The sequence below is a fragment of the Artibeus jamaicensis genome, unplaced genomic scaffold (assembly GCF_021234435.1).
Source record: "Artibeus jamaicensis isolate MK-2021 breed Jamaican fruit bat unplaced genomic scaffold, CSHL_Jam_final contig_1015, whole genome shotgun sequence".
Taxonomy (NCBI): Eukaryota; Metazoa; Chordata; class Mammalia; order Chiroptera; family Phyllostomidae; genus Artibeus; species Artibeus jamaicensis.
The window spans coordinates 16,408,528-16,428,042 of NW_026521194.1; positions in this window are offsets into that span (position 1 = coordinate 16,408,528).

Genomic DNA, 19,515 nt, shown 5'->3' on the forward strand with positions numbered 1-19,515 from the left:
GCTGGGGCTGGCTGGCCTCTCTCTCTCCTGGTCCCCCTCTCTGTCCATGTGGTTTCTTCATGCAGCTGTCTTACACATCCTTATTTGATGGCAACCTCTGGATAGTTTGCCATGTCATATAGCAGGCCAGGGCTCCAGCCAATGTCCCAAGAGACAGAAATAGAAGCTGCCAGTCTCTTCAGGCCAAATCTGGAAATTGCCATTTCCACAAAATTCTGCTAATCAAAACAGAACAACGTGCCCAGAATCAAGGGGAGGAGACATAAGTCCCATTTCTCAATGAGAGTGGTGTCAAAAATCACTAGTTATCTGCCACCTGCCACACTTTCATAACTATTGTGATAATAATATAGTGAAACTTCATGATGAGAGAGATTCAGGTAGAACCTGACCCCTCTGCACAGTCCACAATCATAAAGGGACATGGGCTCAAGTTTTTGCTCTTTACAGAGGGTTGTCCGGTGATCATCTGAGAGTCTTAGTTTTCTATATGATGTACACTGTGTTTAAAATAACCAGTGTCCTGAATATTCCCCATTCATCTCTCCAGATGATCTCTACCTTTTTCCACCTGCTCTGCACCCCAGGAGGCTTCTGGACGAGCCCCACCACGAAGTGATAACAGGCAGGAGGTCAGTAATGGGTGGGAAGTGGGAAATGGGCGGCAGTGAATCTTAATCAGGTGTTTGGTCCTTTGTCCTTCCATTTTTAAGAGGTCATTACATATTAAAAGGATATTAATCCTTTATCTGTGATGTATCTTACAAACATTTTCTCCAAATTTATTAGCTGAGTGGGGGTTTTAGCCACAACAAAAATTTTTTTAAATTATTTTATGTAGTTGAATAGGTACATATATTATTTTATTGCTTTTAGATTTTGAGCCTTTCCCCATAGCAAGATTAAAAAATTCACTCTTGTTGTCTCCTAGTCTTCGTGACAGAGGAACTCACAAGTTAAAGATTCAGGCTGTGGTTGTAGTCGGTAGGCTGAAGTGACTAATGCATGTGGAAAACTGTTGTTCCAAGAACTGGGGTACAAGACCTACGTGACCCCAGGAGGGTGACAAGCAATTCACCTCTGTGCCCCAGAGGCTCTCCCAGCCCTCCACCTAGATGGTATCCGAGCCATTGTGTTCCAGTGCAGCGGATAAAAAATTGACAGGCCAACAAAGAAATAATACTAGGAAAATCGCAGCTGGCCTGCTCCTCTTATCTGATTAACCTTTTTTTTTTTTTTTTCCCAAATCCCTTACCTACCCTTTCCTTCTCTTGGTAAAAATACCAGGTTGAAATGAGATGTTAAGACAGATTTTAGGGCACATGACCCACTGTCCTCTCTGACAGCCAGTATCTGAATAAAGCGCCCATAAAAATTTAATTCTTGTTTCTACCTACTACTTCTGCTAGTGACAAGCAGCAGAAACACTGACTTTTCCAGTTTCATTTGCAGGATGTAGTACTTCTCATTTAGGTCACTGGACATCTTGAGTTAATTCTTGACTATAGTGTGAAGTACAGGTTTAATTTTATCTTCTTAATGTTCCATTGGTCCCATTATCATCTATTAAAAATTCCATTTTTGCCTGCTGGTTTGAGATACCACTTTGTCATATACTAAATGCCTATGTGTTTGTGGTTCTGTTTCTGGGTTTTAAATTTTATTTTATTAGCCTATTTGTTTAGCCATGGGCCTACACCACACTGTGTTAGTTATAAAGGCTTTATAGTATGTTTTAATATCTGATAGAGCTAATGCCCCTCTCAATTTTAAAAATTGACTACTTTTACATCTTTTCCATGTAAACTTTATTTATTTATTTTTAATGATATTTTATTGATTATGCTATTATAGTTGTTCCTTCTTCCCTTTATCCCCCCTCTGCCCTGAACCACCTTTCCCTCCTTAGTTGTCGGAGTTCCATGCAGTTTGATTTTCTAGCAGTTCTAGTTGTTTATTGTTTTTAAATTTGTTGTTACCTTTTTTTGGTTGTGCGAGGAAGCAAGGCATTTCTACATATGCCTCCATCTTGGCTGGAACCCCTTCCCATATAAACTTCAGTATTAAGTTGTCTGGTTGCACAAAAAAGCTAGTTGTTCTTTTTATGAGGATCATGACAATTAATAAATTGAGTTAGGGACAACTGATATCTCTGATGTTGTATCATCTATCCAAGAATAGATGTTTTAACTACAAAGGCTTTATAGAGTATAATAATATTTGGTAAGGGTAGTCCCCACTCAAAGATTTTATCTTTTTTTTCCTGGCTGTCCTTTACTATTTACTTATTTTTTCATATAAGCTTAGTATCAACTTGTTTGTCTGCATAAAACACTTTGTTGGTTTTGTATTGGTATTGTCATAACTGATACATGCAATTAGAGCAAATTGACGTATCTCCCAAATCTGATCACTTCAACATAGATAGTTTTCATTTGAATACATACACACACAAATACTCCAGAATCTAAAAATTCATGCCAGATGTGAAAAGAACCAGTATCATTCAATTCATCAAGCATTTACTTATTACCTACTACTTGCAGGTTGTTATCATAAAATATAGGAGATGAGCAAGGCATGGTCTCTGTGCTCAGGAGGATAACTACCTGAAGAGGGCCATGTGCACATATAGAAATGACTATAATGGGCCTTCCCTAGCATTTAAAACAACCTATGTATTGGGTTGGCTTCTCTCTGAGCCATAGAAATCTACAGCCCGAATATCCATGTGTAGTACTTGCATTTATCTGTGGTGATCCATGGTAAAAATGTCATTTGTTTACTGTTATATGGACTGCATGCTGATTAATTATTCCCCAGCTATCCTGACTGCCTCCAAAACTGTCTCTTTCAAAGGGGAAGAAAGGATCAAGATGAGACCCCTCGTGTATTCTACAAATATGTATTGACTGCCTTCTGTATGTGAGGAACTGCTCTCAGAGCTGAGATCACAGTAGATACAAGAAAGACCACATCTGTCCACATAATGGTTGCATTCTAGAGGCCAGAGACAGAAACAAACATTGAAGATATTGAAGATACCATTTCAAGTAATAGAGCTGCTAAGAAGAGTAAGGAGAGTTAAGGAGATATAAAGAGTAAGATACCATCTCTCCCTTGGGGAGAAAGCATCTGGGCAGAGACTTGAAAGATACGAATGGGTAAACCAAGCAAAGGTCCTTGGAGAAGAACCTTCCATGCACAGGGGAGCATGTGCAGAGTTAGGGACCCCGTGGAGGCCAAAAGGGCTGGAGGAGAAAGCCAGGAAGAGACTGGGACAAGAGGCTTGAGGTAGGCAAGGTCAAGTAGAAACCCTAGGCAAAAAGGTTTGGATTTTGTTCTGTGAAAAGGGACACTTTTGGCAGGGGTGTGGCAGGCATGATCTGATTTATGAGTTAAATCTGGCTGCCACAGGGAGAAGGCATTTCAGTGAAGGCCCAAATGAGAGGCTGGACAGGTGTCACCGTGTTGTTCTTGCGGGAGGTGAAGCAGCTTTGGATCAGGGGACTGCTAGGGAGAGCAAAAGAAGTAGAAAACAGGAGGAATGTGGGGTTTTTTTTAGAAGCCAAGCTAACAGGACTTGCTGAGGGACTAAATTTGGGAGTGAAGGGAGGACAGGAGCCAAGGATGGCACTGTGGCTTTGGCTCAAGCAACTGGGTGAATACCATATATTGAAAAAGGGCGACTACTGGAGAAGGAACGGATTTGGAGCAACAATCTAGACATCTATTTTGGACACATTTTTTCAAGATACTTGGTTACTTCTCATGAATTGTTAATATCCCAGAATAAATTATATGTTCCTTTTCTATTTTTCTCTAGTCTGTAGTTAAAGTTGTTCCCAAGAATGTTTAAGGCATATGTAAAAGAAGATCTGGTGAGTGATCATTTGGTTATTTCACAAGGTCACAAACATTATTCCTCTACACAATGTATTAAATCAATATCACTGTTGCTAATAAAAGCGGGATCAGCCCAGTTCATTTCAACTGTAGTCGAGCAGGAAAGAATGAACTGGGTTTAGACTCAGTTGTTTGCAGGGTGTCACCTGGTCAGGAGCAGTGATGAATTTACGGTGGTCAGTTGGCCAGGGTGACAATGCATTGGCTCCCCAGGGAAGGTGCCTTAGAAGAGGTAATCTCTGAATTGGAGTCTCACAGTCACAGAACATTTTCTCGCATCTGCCACACATAGGTCTGAGATCATTGCCATGTGGAATCCTGGCCCACTGCTGTTGTTATGCTTGGACACCCCTATGTTCCTGGAGGATTTCCCGTGATTTCCCAGATGCAGTTGATCATTTGGGTTTTGTTTGTGGCACTCTAATGAATCTATAAGACCAAATTCCTATCTTAATGAAACCATCAATGGGTTAAGGAATGCGAAGTACTTCTAGGTGTTTGGGTATAAAAATGATGCGGAAATACCAATTAATATTATCTTTACCTTAAAAGTAGCTCTTAAAACAATGTGCAAAATGAGGGTTTAAAAAAAGGTGGGCAGGGATATTCTTTATAAAAAACTTTGAGTTCTACAGTCAGTTCTTCCCTGGCTGAGCATCCCTGGTATTCTGGGCATGGGGAGGAAGTGCAGTTAGTCCGGGCCTCAGCTTGACATCTTAGTAGGGAGAGCAGAGCAGAATATCTGCAGCTACAATGAACAGTAAGTTATTTTGAATTTATGGGATAAGAACAGTGGGATTGGTGGTAACAGAAGGAGACTGGACTTTGGATGGTGAACACGCAATATAATGTACGATGATGTATTACAGGATTGTTCATGTGAAACCCATGTGATTTTATTAACTAATGTAACCACAATGAATTTTTTTAAAAAAGAGCAACAGGATTGGGCTAGGTATGAATGATTTACATCTTCAGCATCAAATGTACACATTTTTTTCTGAAAGTGAAAGCTACTTTTTTTGTAAGAAAGGTAATATAGATTTAATATAGAAACTTAACATACAGAAAATTATAAAATAGAAAACACGTTAACTATAATCACTACTGAGGTTACCACTGTTCGTATTTTATTTATATACACAAATATATTGTAGAACGTAATGTATGTGTGCACACATAAAAGTCATCTTTTAAGAATAACGATTTCTGCGAGTATTTCTTTAGTAGAGCATGATTGGAAACTGAAATATCAGTTTTTAAAAGACTTCAGGTTATAGTGAAAAGTCACATAGTGTAGATATAATACGTTATGTGCACTTTATAGCCATCTGTGCATGAAATCTTTTATCATTACTAATAATAGCTATTATTAATATCACCAATACCAATTAATATTATGAACAATTAATAATAATGACTGTTGACCTGTTGGTAAGAGAAGAAAGAATCGCTTGGTGGGAGACATACGCCCTAGTCCCAAGTTTGGATTAGACACAGACAATGAACTGTATTAAGCCTCAGTTTCCTCAAACATACAATTAAAATCTTGGGCTGGATCAAGTCTGAGGACGTTTTAGTTTTAAAATCCTGTCCAAGCCTTGTTTGGGGATATGAACACTTACTGAGATGCATTTCTTCAGATGCAAAATTTTACTTTTGAATATTTTATCTAAAATACACCTGTTTTCAAGCAAAGAAAGACGGATCACATTTTTGAAGAATATTGCACGCTTTGAAGATGGGGCCTATTTACAGAGACCAATTTGTTTCTCGGCATTATTTTAGCATGTACTCTATTCCATTCCTGAAGCTCCCTAAGTATCTGAGGCTTCGAAAGAGGGGGTGGAGGAAGCTTATTACCATGGAGATAGAGGGGAGCAAATGGTCACATCATCAAAAGCAAACTAGAAATGTACAAAGCTTTTGTGATGCTGATCCTTTTTTTTTTAAGTAAGAAGAAGAAGGGAAAAAAGGCACAAATAAAAGGACAGATCTCTCTCATTAAATCCAACACTAATTTATTAATCAGTGGAATAAAGGTACTCTTGAGAGCTTGCTGCTGGGAAAGACAGTACAACAAAGGAGCACAAAAGGTTGCTGGCTGCCAGGTGTAATTTCCAGGTCCTCCAAGTGCATTTGGGCTCCCTCTTCTCTTAGCTTTTCTTTGCCGACTGCCATCTTCACGGTACATTCGAACTATCCATTTAGTCACCGGAGTGTGTTACCCAAATATTTAGGAGGAGAAAAATTGCAGGAAAATAACCTTTAATTTTATGATTCTCCAAAGGAAACTGTTGAAAATTAAGAGGTACAGGAAGCTAAGAATGAGTGCTAACTTCTTTTTGTTTGTTACCTATCATTTTGGATAATCTGGAAATAATTTTTGACAGTGGGATAAGAGTCAAAGTTGGGATAAGAGTCGAAATTTTCAAAAAGTAGCTTATAGCAGAATAAAGTCGCCATCAATGAGATTGCTTGTGCTTATATGGCTTTCCTATTAACCTTGTTCATTATTTCATTTTGTTCCAGAAACTGCCAAAGCCTAAAGGCAGAGAAGATTTATACTCAGTTCTTCATGAATACTCAAAAGAAAGAAATCATTTCTGGATAAATATATAAAAGTTAAAAAAAATAACTTGGCGAAGATTCTGCCGTGAGTTTTCAGTCTATAAATCAGAAACAGTAATTTTATGCTCTTTATAAGTATTTTGTGCTATTCAGAGGTGCAGTGCAATTCATACTCTATTTTAAAACTCAATTATGGTCCTGACCAGTGTGACTCATTTGTTGGGAGTCCTCCCCCAAACCAAAAGGTCACCAGTTTGATTCCCTGTCAGGGCACATTCCTGGCTGTGGGTTCAGTCCCTGGTCAGGGCATTTCTAAGAAGCAAGTGATCAATGTTTCTCTCTTACATCAATGTTTCTCCTCTCTTTCTCCCTCCCTTCCTGCTCTCTCTCTAAAAAATAAATAAATAAGCAAGTAAACATAAATACATACACAAATGCATATCTTTTAAAAAATGTGAATTAGAAGAAAATTGTCTTCTTCTTCTTTCTCTTTCTTTTTCACTTCAGATTTCTCCTCTTCACTGACAACAGTAAGAGAGAACACTTCACAAATCCTAAAGACACTAATTTCCTTAACTGATCTATAGATTCAATATAGAACTAAATAAAACACCAAGGTGCTTTTTTAACTTGACAGAATAATCCTAAAAATTCATCAGGAAATGGAAATGAGGAATTAGAAAAATTCTGAAAAAAGACTAATGGGGACATAATCAATACAACCATATATTAAAATGTATTATAAAGTTATCATAATCAAAATAGTTTACTCTAGAGAAGAAATAGCTGATCAGATTATAATACAATAGAATTATCAGACATAAACCCAAACACATATGTGAATTTAATGTATGAAAAAGGTAGATGGGTCAAATATATGGGAGGTGAAGAGAAGGGAAGATGTATTCATCAACAAATAGCGATGGGTAAACTGACTAGGACTAAAAAATAAAATGTACCCTAAACCATATTTTTTATCCAAAAATATCTCCAGAATATTCGAAGGTTTAAATATCAAAAAATAAAGTTATAATATTAGTAGTTCAAAACTTTGGTGAGCTTGCTACTTGGTGAATAATTGGGATGTACAAAAACTAAGACACACAATCCTAAGGTCTCAAATGAAGAAAAAAGTCTCTTCCTGCCTTGGCCAGCGTGGCTCAGTTGGTTGGGGTGCTGTCCCCTAGACCCGTGTGCGGGTTTGGTCCTCAGTCGGGGCACGTACGAGGGCAGCCAATCGATGTTTCCCCCTCCCATCGATATTTCTCTTTCCATCCTCCCCCCTCTCTAAAATTAATGAGCGTGTCCTGGGGTAAGGATCAAAAAAAATCTCTTCCCACTATTATCTCCCACAATTTCACCCTCTGGACTAGCATTACTTTTTAATGTACGAAATGTTTGCCTTATCCCTGGATGGGCCAGAACCTTCCTCCCCACCTCCTCTAACACAGTCTTACCCAATGTTTTCCCAAGAGGCTTCCCTGACTGCCCCAGCCCACTGCAATGATTATAATTACCTTCTCATAAGCTCATCAACTATTCACATCTTTGGGTTTACTCTGCAACAGAAGAGATGCCAACGCCTCCCACAGACTCGAGGCTTCTATAGATTTCTCTCTCTGCCCCTCCCCCACTCTTTAAGCTCTCTCTGTACCGGTTGCTTCCCATCTCCATTTTGAACTTTTCAAGAGTGTCCAGTTATAAATGAAGCAGAAAGTGTGGCCCAAAGTTCATGTCCACTTAATTTAAGCGCTCAGAAAGGAACAAAGAAGGGAAACCTTGTAGCAGTGACTCTAGAGGTTATAGTTTTCTGTGCCCTGCAGGAAGCTGAAAGCTTCAGAAAAATCAAGCAGATTTTGGACTGGTGGGGTAGAGGAACCCCAAACTGCAGGCAAGTCAAATGTCCATCAACAGTAGAGTGAATAAATAAAATATGGTTGTACTGTAATATGCAAAAGTGTGTTATGGTGAGTGGAATAGGATACCATGAGTAGTGAAAATGAATGAACTGTAGCAACGTGAAGTGACATGGATGAATCTCGACAACATCTGAGGAAGAGAAAAGCAGCTGCTGGTGTCCGGGAACTGGCCTGGTTTTGCCAGTCAGCCACTTGCAGGTTGGCCTTGGTGCCGTTGAACGTAAATAGTTTCACACAATATAACACCAGACAAGGCCACGCTGTGACCACAACAGATCAAGACAAAACAAGGCCACTCTGTAATCACATCTGACCACAGACAAAACATGAATGGCATTGCCAACCCACAAAAATGACCAAATATCCTCTTATCTAACTAATATCAGTGGCTGCTGCTTCTTTCCCTGCCATGGCCTTAGCCCCAGTCCCCCTTTCCTTCCAGGTAAGATATAGTGTGACACCCAAGCACAGATCACGCTGGCTTCCTGACCAGGGGTATCCACACCAGAGCAAGGCCCCACTTCTTTAAACTCTCCCCAAATCGCCCAACACAAGCCCAAATCCTATAACGAACGCCAACATCCTCTTCCTGAGACTTCTGGTTTCTCAGATGTGTGTTTTCACTCACCATAAAGCAGGGGTGTCAAACTCATTTTCACCGGGGGCCACATCAGCCTCACAGTCCCCTTCAAAGGGCTGAATGTAACTTTAGGACTGTGTAAATGTAACTCCTCCTTAACAGTTAAGCGAGAGCTCAGTGCTGCCACCGGGTAGAAACAAGATGCTGGGCCGGATAAAATAAGGTGGAGGGCTGAATTCGGCCCTCAGGCCGTATGTCTGCCACCTGTGCCATAAGGAGTAACAAACCCAACTTGCTCAGCTGCAGAATGTGCCTGTGTGCCTGGAAGGCACCGGTACATTGAACTGAGTGAAAGAAGCAAGTCTCCCAAAATATAAACTTCCATACAAATGAAGGGAACCAAAGTCAGTACTAATGAAATAGCTCAGGGATGCATTAGCACGTGGGGGATAAAACTATAGAAATAAGAGGAAGGAAATGATCAGGGCAGGGTGTTGGTGTAGTGTTAGCTCTTAGGGGAAGGCAGAGATGGGAGGGGTTGAGGCGTAACCATGGAGTGGATCCCAGGGACAGGTGCTCCTGCTACGACATCACCAGTAAGAATAAACAGAAACATGGAAACGGCTCTTCCAGCTGTGCATGAGACCTCTTCTCCAGATGTGCCTGAGGGAGAGCAGGATTCCAGCCTTATTCCACTTGACAGGGAATGGATTCAGGAGCATGTCTGGTGATAAAGCTTGAGTCCAGACATAGCTTACCTTATTCAAGGATGAGCAAGAAAAAAACAGCAGCGTAGGAAAGAACTTTTGCAGAATAGAAGAAAAGAAACAATGTCCAGGAGTCTCTGGGAAAGGGCTGGCCCTGGGGACTGATTTACTGTAGGATTCTGAAGAAAACATCGGGGCACCAACAGTCTTAATAGGCCCAAGATGGACTCTTTAAAGGGTGAGGATTACGAGCAATTAAAGGAAGGAAATAAAATGAGAATACATTAGGATGAAATGAAAATGCAACCAATTTTTTTAGAGAAAGAATAATATGGTAAGGAAAGATAGGAAAGAAGTTAAAACTGAATGCTGGCATTTAAAAATATATACTGGAGGCAAAATTGGTACTGTACTGATGTAGAGGACAAGTTAAATAACTCCCAAAATACAGAGAAAAGGGCAAGGAGATAAAGAAGTTAAGATGATAGAAATGAAGGGTAGAGAGCAAAGAAGAGCAAGTTGACTGTTCCTTAAGAAGGCAAAACAAGGACAAGGACACAGTCTCAGCGATACCCTAGGAGAGAGGTTCTCCCCTGGAAGGTGAGGAGGAGGATGTGTGGCCATCCTGGTGCATGCAGGACCAGAATTGCCCAGCCAGCAGCAGTGTGCTTTAAATCGCAATAATGAGTGGGTACTGGTCAGGCTATATCGGGTCCCTCAGTTGTATCAGAAAAAAAAATAATAAATCAGAACCATGGTAGACTAGATGGCAATAAGATAACAAATGAAGCAACACAGGTGTTTAACTAGGTCAGAGGTCCAAAACCTGCTAAGCCATGTCTCACGAGAAATCAGTTAAGAACAACTCACACTTAGACATATTTGGACAATATTTTTAAACCACAGGATTAAAGGGGGCAATACCACCACATCCATTTTCTCCCCTTAAAGAAAAACATACCTGAAACAAACAAATACAAAAATAGGACTTGTCACAAGGTTTTCTTTCTTGCCACACAAAATTCCTAACGACAATGAAGCAATGCCTGCAGAATGCTAAGGAACAAGGTTCAAATCCAGTAGGACTTAGCTATGTTTTCATTCAGAGAATGGCGACATAAAGACACCTCCTCTTCCCAAGCACTCAGAAAAGAGGACTCATCACTGTTGACATTTGCGGGCACGAGGTGACAGGAAGGAGCAGACAACTACTCGTTTTCATTATCACTCTGTTGCCCTGCTCTTGGTCTGCCAGGGGTTTTCATGATTCTGATACAGTGATCTGTAGAACTGAATGCCAGACTCAAGGCCTCTCTTTTCCCAGTTATCCTCCAAAGAAGAAGCTGTGGTTTTAATCAGTGAGCATCACGCTCTCGCTGCCCGTATCAGGAAGTGGAGCATTTTGTGTGTGGAACAGGCAGCCGGGGGCTGGGCGAGCATCTCCACGTGGCCTTCAGGCCTGCGTGCTCCCTCTGGCTTTTTGGCGTCAACGTCCTTCACTTCTGTGTTTTGCCCTTCAGCTCACAAAGCAGTTGCTGAGCTTCAAGACCCTGTGCTGACATTACATGCAAGAAGAAGCAGGAAAAGTAAAGGCAAAATGCTCACAAGTCAAAGCTGTCCTTTTTAATGAGGAACATGGTACCTTTCCTGGAAACCTCGTCTGCCAGATTTCTGCTTCTATGACATTGGCTAGAACTTGTTATCTGTCCACTCCAAACAGCAAGTCTTTTTTAGTTTAGCGGGTGCATCACCATCCTGAATAAAAAGGGGGTTCTTTTGGTATGGAAGCAGGATATTGTTTAGGTAAACTGCCTGGACATTGCATGCAAACTATTAAATTCCTTTGTTGCTGAAATGTCCTGTAATAAGTAAACTTGGGGTATAGTTGACTTCCTCATAAGGAGAAACTTGTGGTTGAGAATCACTGGCCTTTTAATAGTTCCAGTTCTGTGGCATGAGAAAGCTCCGTGCTGGGGTCAGAGTGCTTGGGTCCCTGAAAACTAGCGTGTTGGAATCCTAACCCCCAAAATCAAGATGAAGTTTCAGGCCACAAAGGCATCAAAACCTCTAGGGAGGGGCCAGGCTGAGGCTGAAAGTCTCTCCCTACAAGAAACTGCCTCTTGTTGGAGAAAAATTTGTGGAATTGAGCATGGTCTGCCTTACCAACTCACACGTACTGAGAACAGACTGACAGCTGTCAGAGGAAAGGGGGTTTGGGGGCCTGAGGTTAAGGAAAAACCACAGACAACAGTGTGGTGATTGCCAGAAGGAAAGGGGTGGGGGTAGAGGAGGGTAAAGGGGAACCAAAGAGGGTAAAGGTGATGGAGGGAGACGTGACTTTGGGTGGTGAACGCACGATGAAGTGTACAGATGATGTGTTACAGAATCGTCCACCTGAAACCTGTGTAACCTTATTAACCAATGTCACCCCAATAAATTCAATAAAAATTTTTTCAAAGAGACACTTCTTGAAAAGTGTGGGTCAAGGTCTTTCATTTTGCTTTTATGTGACACTTAATGCTAGACAGATATAGACATGGATATGGATATACACAAACGTATATATGTTTGTACACAACCATATATACATTCAAAGATATAGGTGAAAATATACATGGCTATAAGTACAGATGCAGATATAGAGGACGAGGGTTACTACCAACTAAAGAGCTGGCAGGCCACTTTGCACACTCCTTCTCAAAGTCCGTGCTCACCACGTGGCACAGCCATCTTCATAACTGCGGTATGTTCTGAAACACCTCTGTCACCAGAGCCTTCCCAGCCTGAGAACCAACACGATATAGAACAGCACTCCAGTACACGAGGCCTCGTTATACGGTGAAGTCCTCTACACTGACAGGGGAAAATAGGGGATACAAGTAGTTCCCAAACATATCAATAGCAGTCATAGGAACCTCTTAGGAAACAACTTTGGTTGAAATATTGAAAATGGGCATGAAGAAGTGAGGTAGGGGGTACAGTACTTTGAATTACTACCTAAAGTGTGACAAATATTTACTGGGCACTCGGTCCCGGACATTGTCTCGGGTACTGAGGATATGAGGGTACACAAACACAGACATAGTTATTGCTTATGGAGCTGGCGATTACTCCCAGGACACTTACTCATGAGGAGGTAGTTCTTAATGTTACCACCATTCAGACAAATAGAAAACAGAATTGAGGTAGTGCTGTGAAGGAGGAGTATATGGTGCTATCACTGCATGAAGTAGAAGCTGTCAACTGACAAAGGCTTCGAGGGAAGGCTTCCCTGAACATCTACCTACTGAGCTCAGAGCTGAAGGATGAGTGTGAGCTACCACTGATCCTTTCAAGAGTGGTCTAGGTAGAAAGATACGCAAAGGCCCTGTGGCAGGAATAAGCATGATGTGTTCATTTACTGAAAAAGGCCCCAGTGCCCGGGCAGACAGCCTGGTGCAAGATGCTGCTGGAGAGGAAGAAAGAGCCTCACCATGTGGGGGTGGAGGTGGAGCAATAGTGCCGCTGGGAGAGCAGCAAGGGGACCCCTGCTGTCATCCAGAGGAGAGAAGATGGGAGCTTGATTAGAGTTGGAGCAGGGGAAATGAGAAATGCAAGCTCCGCCACTTCTCAGGCAAAACTAACAATGTGTGGGAGTTCCCCTTGTGAATTGCAAGCCTCCAGCAAAACTGCATGTATAAAGCTGGTGGATTATGATGTAGTAGTCTGAATTCAGGTGGCCATCCTAAGTCCAAAATGTAAGCGTGGGATTGACTTCTAACTTCAAATGATAAAAGGAATAATGGGACAGGTGGTTTTTCTAGAGAAGCAGACCACTGGAATATGAGTAGAAGCTGCAAGTCTAAGTAGAAATTGCCCGAGAGTGTTATTCTGCTTCTTTACCACTGAGTGATGCTGTTTCCAATGCCAAGTTCACCAAGCACCAAGGGCCAAGGACCAGTAAGAGGAAGTGGGGGCAAATCACCTTGGAATAGAAGAGAGAGAAAGACAAAGATGTTTCCTAATTTTGAAAACCTGAATTCTAATCAGCAGGGGTCCCCGACAAGTTTTTGTGAAGGTCATTTTGCAGTATGGTAACTTCTGGCTTTACTGTCAGCATCTCTAAAGACAGTCCCCAGAAAAAAAGGGGCCAAGAAGGGGCTTTTTTAGAACCATTAGTCTGCCCCTCCCCCACAGTCCCATTAGTGAACCTTATTAAACCAACTCAGACAAAGAGCAAAGATGCCCTCATTAATGGAGAGTCTCTGATAATTACTCTGCTCAGCTGCTTCTTTTAGGGTCTGAATGGCTTTTAAATAATGTTTCCCTTGCTGTGGTCGCAGACAATGACCTAGCAGTCGGCTTTAAGCGGTGCGGATCCCATTAGTGGAAGAATAGCAAACTCTGTGTGTGTCTGTGTGTCTGCATGAGTGAGTGTGTATGTCAGTGTGTATGCGTGTGGGTTGACAGGCTCTACTTATAGTGGAGATCACATTTAAATGTTGCTTTCTTCCTCTTTTTTTCTTCCTTCCTTTATAAACAAACCTATCCCTCCCGGGAATCTGTGCAGGTTCAGAAGGAGCCACCCTAAAACGTACCTCAGTGGTCTGCAGAGTACTTTGAGCTAAAGGCAATTTTAGCTTCTGGCTCAAGAGAAACTTCTGCCCCTTCTCCCCCTTAACTACCTAGAAAAACTTGAATCAGTGGCCTTGCCCATGACAAGAGATTATCAGAGATAATTTCTTTTGACCAATCTATAGGGCAGGACAAACTTCTGTTTACTAAAGGTCTACTCTTCTTTTCATCCTGCAATGACCCTTTGTGGCCCCAAGGACCCTGCCCTCATCCTTAGCTCAGGATGCCCTACACATCTCCGTCCCATTTATCTCTGCATGTGGGCCCCCCACTCACTCATGTATGTAGGGTTCCCATACCTCGGTATGCATTAAATTTGCTTACTTTTTTTGTTCTTCTATCTCATGTCTACTTGATTATTAGACCAGCCAGAAAAACCTCGAGGATAGAGAAACATTTGTTCCTCCCCCACAAATCAAAGGTATCACTGTGTCGACTGGGTCAGCTATTGGGGGAAAATCTCTTCCTGAAAATGGCAGGGGACCCCTCAAATGCCTGCAGAAGATGCCTCGCATTCTTCTTTACTCGTCATTTCTCTGCCGGATGTGGTTTTAAACTGATGCTTGTCCTCTAAGGACTTCAAATCCCAAACCACAACCATGCAAAGAATATAAAGTCACCCCAGTACATGTCTACTGGTCAGGACCGAAAAAATGTGAAAAGCTTGATACGTGCGGTGGAAAAAGAGTAGGGGACAAAAGTAATCGGAGAAAACACAGAGATCCTTGGAATATTTTTCTCTGTGGCTCCCTCTCCTGAGGCTTGCAATTCTTTTTTTTCCTGATAATTAGGCTATACAGTTATATAAAGTCTCATTATATCCTGAACAGAAAATGTAGGAAAAGGACAACCTTAATTTATTTATGAAGCATCAAATCCTCCTGTACAGCAGTACGAATAAGCTCAATGGTAAGGAAGCTGGCAATGAAAATGCATAAAACAATGTTAAAAAACATTGTAGCAAATCAAATCTAGCTGATAACTGCTCACGGTTGTCTAGAGGACTTTCTCAGGGGTGTCAGAGTGATCTGATTCAACAGATTTTTTTTTTAAACAAACCAGTGTGAAAACAGGCCAGCATAAGGAAGGGGGTGAGTCCAGTTACACAAATACATGGGAGTGAGTTGCACACAGTTCAGTGAGTCTCACAAATCACCCCTCAACACACACACACACACACACACACACACACACACACACACACACACAGCATTTGATGACTCCAAGAAGAATGATCACACTGCAGCCAATGAGATAAATAGAACTGTTTTCTGGTTCTGGGTTCTAGAAGGACACCATAGGCAAGGAAATATTCTACTTGGGTTAACTAAAAGATGCTCCATTCAGTTCTCACTCCCTTTAACTTTGATCTTTCATTTTAATGGCTGTGAACTGCTTCTGCATGATTAAATTTCTGCTGTTATTTATTTTCAAAAGCATAAACTTACAAACAGTTACCTGAGACACATTGGTACCTTGTCTGTTCACCATTGACTACCTGTCTGCAGGGTAATTCTTTCATTTGCATAACAATTAGTTCAAATGTGTGAGATAAGGACTCATCTTGCAGGAACAGAAAACTTAGTGTTTTGCTCATTGAGCTCTTTCTTATCAGTGATTCCCATTCCAGTGAAAAAGACTAAATAGTGTGAAAGTTCATTTGGGTGTTTGGGGAGGTGACAGGGAACTTTCAGATCATGTAAGAAAGGCAAGGGCATCTAGCTGTTAGGGACAGGTTTGGATCCTGGGTTAGATTCACACACATGCACACCCGCCCCACACACACAAAAACAACACACAACCCTTTTTAAAAATCACTCTTGAAAACCAACTTGAATTCTGGAATGTCAGTAGTTCTCGACCTTACAAATACAAATTGTCCATTAGATCTTACTCTCGCCATCATGGCACCTGGTGCTGCAAGAGACAAGCCTAAGAAGTATAACTCATGATCCTAGGCCTTGTGGCTAGGGTCATAACTCAGAGGTCCTGACCCCAACTCACAGCCTTTTCTTGTGTAGCAGAGCCTCTCTTATGACACGATTACTTTATCATAGTCCTGTAAGAACGAAAGATGGAGTGTTGGATTAAGAGAGTTGCTCCCCAGTGGAACATCCAAGTACTGCCCTTAGATCTTGGCAAATGGGCTGACCTAGGCTCTGCTTTAGTTTCTCCTCTGTTTGCCCCTCTCACTGGCCAAGAAGGGGGCCACCTGGAGCCCCTTCCTTCTAGACAATGTACCTAGGGCCTCAGAATTCCTGGCCCCCAAAGTCTATCCCCAGGGCTGCATGGGCTTTTCCCCCAGGGCTTGTCTTTCTGGGTGCTGATCCCACTCCCAGTGTGTCCTCATAGACCTGAGGGGTGACTTGAGCTGGGGACACGGTGTATGAAGTTAGGATAAGGCAGCTGAGGTGTCTGCATGTGCATGTGTGTGGCCTTGTGATGCAGAGCAGTTTGGGCTGGGAAGCTGGAGACATCCATTCACATTCTTTCCCTGCTCCTTGTAAATATCAGGGTGAGCCTGGCCAGGTCCAGTGAAATGAAATGTTGCCCATATATATACTCAGTATATATAAAAACGCCCGTTTTATGAGCTGGTAATCCATACCAAATATTTTATTGCAAAATCATGAGCATGTAATTCTGTAACACAACAATATCATACTCAACACACAATATGACATTTTAGGTGAAATGTTCAAATCGCTGTCCATCTTTCTAGAGACATTCACATACCCTACCAACCACACTCAATGGCATTACTTCTGCCAGACCCTGTGTAGATATTTAGATACTGATATACTGCAGATGCAGATATTTGTGTATATATACTTATATATGCATGGGTGTAGGTGTGATACATACTTATATATACTTATATATCAATATTGATATCTATGCACATATATAGATAAGTATAGATAAACACACACACAACTGTACGACATAATATCTTTGCATTTAGCTTCCAACAACACTTTGAGGCAGATGACATCATAAGGATTATTATTATTATTATTATTATTTTACCCGTGAGAAAACTGAAGCACAAAGAAGCGGAGTAATCTGTGTGTGGCCTGAGGACCGACCAGCACGTGCTGGAGTTGGGATTCGAACCACAAGGCAACAGAGCCCTTTCAGTCTCCTGTGTTCTCCACCTCAGTTCTCTTGCACCCGCTCTTTGAGGTGGTCTCAAATCCTTGCTTTTTTACTAGAGGCCCACCCGAGGAGCTCCATCTTCCCTCCAATTTTCTGAAAAATTTCTGAACTTCCAGAGTTTCTTTTGCCTTTATTACTCCGAACACATACTGTTTAGGACAGCTGGAAATCTTTCCATCTGCTTATATATTAGCTCTGCCATCTGAAGGAGAAAGATGACTAGATTCTCAGCTGACGGTTCACTGAGTGGGCAGGTGGCTGGTTTTCCAGAACAAGTATGGTGGCCTCTGGGATGGGCTGCCCAGGTCCCCCATCAAAAAAGGACTTTGCTGCCGAAGCCTCTGGGGGTGCTGTCAGCGGACTGCCTGCAGTGGACTGCATCCGGGCAGAGAGCCACCTTGCCCCAGGCCATGCCTCCTCCCGCAGGGCCCACATCGGTTCCCTGGAGGATGTGGGAGTATAAAGGCCTGCCCTCTTGGACAGTGTGGTGCTGGGGCCAGGCTTCTCCCTTGAGTCCCAATCATGCACATCTCCAATTCCATGTTCAGTGCACCACATCCAGAGCTTGAAATGAGGCATGCTCTGGCATTTGCACCACGGAAACTGGCAAACCCTCTGGTTTCTCAGAGTGAGTCTGCCAGCACCCTATATTCTCGTCTCAATTCCAGACGACTCTGAAGCCACTAAAGGTCGACTCTGTCACTGAGGTCTTCATGGGTATTAAAAATAAGACAACAGTCCCCAAGTGGCATCCTTGATGCTAATCTCCACATCACCTAACCAAGACTTAGTGCTCAATTATAGTTTCAGCTTTCCCAGAAACGGTATCTTAGACCAGTCAAGCAGAAGTTACCTAGTGAGCACTACTGACATAATAGGCCTGACAGACCCCTGCCATCCCCTAAAGGGAAGTGACTTGCTGCAGCCAATCTGCTTTTTGCTCATGTAAATTCCTTGTTCCTGATCCCTTCTGCCTATAAAAGACTTTCATACTGTACAGCTCCTCAGAGCTCCTTTCTGTCTGCTAGATGGGATGCTGCCCAGTTCATGAATCACTGACTACAGCCAATAAAATCTTTAAAATTTACTCAGTCGAACTTTGTTTCTTAACATAGTGTTCGTGGAGCCTCTTCTTGCTCCCTTTACCCAACTCTCCCTTCCCCCCCAATGCCGACCCTAAAGGCTCTCCCTGTGTGCTGAACTCTCTCTGAAAGTCTGCTTCCCCAGGAACTCAGCCTGCAACAACTCTTAGTGCTGTTAAAGTTTATCTAAACTTTGCAGATTGCTGAGGAATTTTATCAGGAATGCTAGGATTTTTCCCAGAAAGAAGTTGAGAATGTAGCATACAAAAATGTTCCCTCCCACATCAAGGCTGAGACACTTTTCCTTGTGTAAGGTTTTAACTTTCTGGACATTTTTTCAATAGGGTATGCTCTTCATGGAGGCCCCTGGTTAGGACTCACCAGTATATAAGCCATCAGTGGGGGTGTGTAGAGGTACAGCCTAGAGGAGAGTAAATTCCTGTAGTACCTGCTCTGTGAATGACTAAAATGCACCACAGTCAGATTGCCCAATTAAATAAGTTTTTCTACAAGATTCTCTCACTTGTATTGATCTTTCTGGTTAAAAAGAGACATAGTATGTGGTGGTAGGGTGGGAAATCATTGAATATTTTGCTTTACTAAAGGCTTTTCACATGGTGTAGGAGTGGTAGTCAAAAGCGTGTATGACTTGACTATCAACTAATCATAAAGAATCCTGGTCCTAATGAAAGAGCAAAGTCTTGTAGGTACTCTCCCAGCAAAATAGGGTCTGGTGTTAGTCCTTTGAGTACTGGATATTAGGATGCATGGGGCAGGGATTCCTTTGGAAGAGAACTAATACGTCTAGGAAGCTTAGGACAGAAGCTAGTTACCAAACTGTAGTGAACTATTTTAATATTTTAACGATGGGTATGGTCTTGTGGGTGCCCACAAGCTGAATAGCAGGCTCATTTGTTATTTCGACAAGTGACTCCACTTATGACTTGAGCATTTTCCATCTCCAATGCTTTTACTTT